The sequence below is a fragment of the Tupaia chinensis genome, unplaced genomic scaffold (genome assembly GCF_000334495.1).
Source record: "Tupaia chinensis unplaced genomic scaffold, TupChi_1.0 Scaffold000088_1, whole genome shotgun sequence".
NCBI lineage: Eukaryota > Metazoa > Chordata > Mammalia > Scandentia > Tupaiidae > Tupaia > Tupaia belangeri.
The window spans coordinates 5,312,447-5,313,372 of NW_006159550.1; positions in this window are offsets into that span (position 1 = coordinate 5,312,447).

Below are 926 nucleotides of genomic sequence, written 5' to 3' on the forward strand. Positions count from 1 at the left end.
GCAGTTGGTGTAATGGCTATGTTGCTGGACTCCCATGTAGTCAACCACGGTTCAAGTCCCGGACATGGTGGCTTAAACTCATGCCAGGCACATGTGCATGTGTGCCCAAGATCCCAAGAGGAGAATGGAGGAGAAGGGATTGCAGGGTGGCCATCCCCTTGGGGTGGGGGGGAGTGACTTCTCTCTGTCTGTCTCTGTTTTTCTGGTGAGTGCACGTGCCCTATAGCAAAAAAAAAAAAAAAGACTACATTAAAGGAGATAAAATGAAGGAAGCAATTCAAGAGTAACTTCAACGGTAGCCTCTGATAAATCGCTTTGAATTCTGAGAGAGTTTGCAGTTGGTTCTACAATGAAAGGAGGGATTAACAAATTTTCTTCTAATATTTTTCTTGCATTACTTTTGTTGTTTAATTTGAAACTGAAATGGTCTTAGGAGTTTGTCTTGAAAAGGCAACCTTTTAGAAATTTAGTATTATGACAAATCACTCGTGCAAATTACAGCTTAGTTTCCATAAAATAGTACCATATAAATTTTTAAGTTAAAAATCTGAGATTGGTGGTATCACTTTCACAGAAAGAAAGCACAGCAATCATGGAGGAGAACAGCAGTGACTGGCAGTTAGGAAGAGCAGTACCTATCCTATCCAACGAGACAGGAGAATTGGAACAGTTCGATCTGACCCCGGTTAATTTGAATACTAATTCACTCTTTATGGTGGTTGAAATGTAAATTCCTGTAGCCCTTATTGAAAAGGCAACTTCAGCTGCAGCTATCAGAAGTAGAAAAGGCAAAACAAATATGATTTATGAGCCCAGAGCTAATGTTAGAACTTCATAGAAGTTTGCCAGCCCAAACAATCAGTGAATTTGGTCATTTCCATCCTGTTCTCTCCCTGCTGAGGGATTTGGTTGCATTTTGGTGAAGC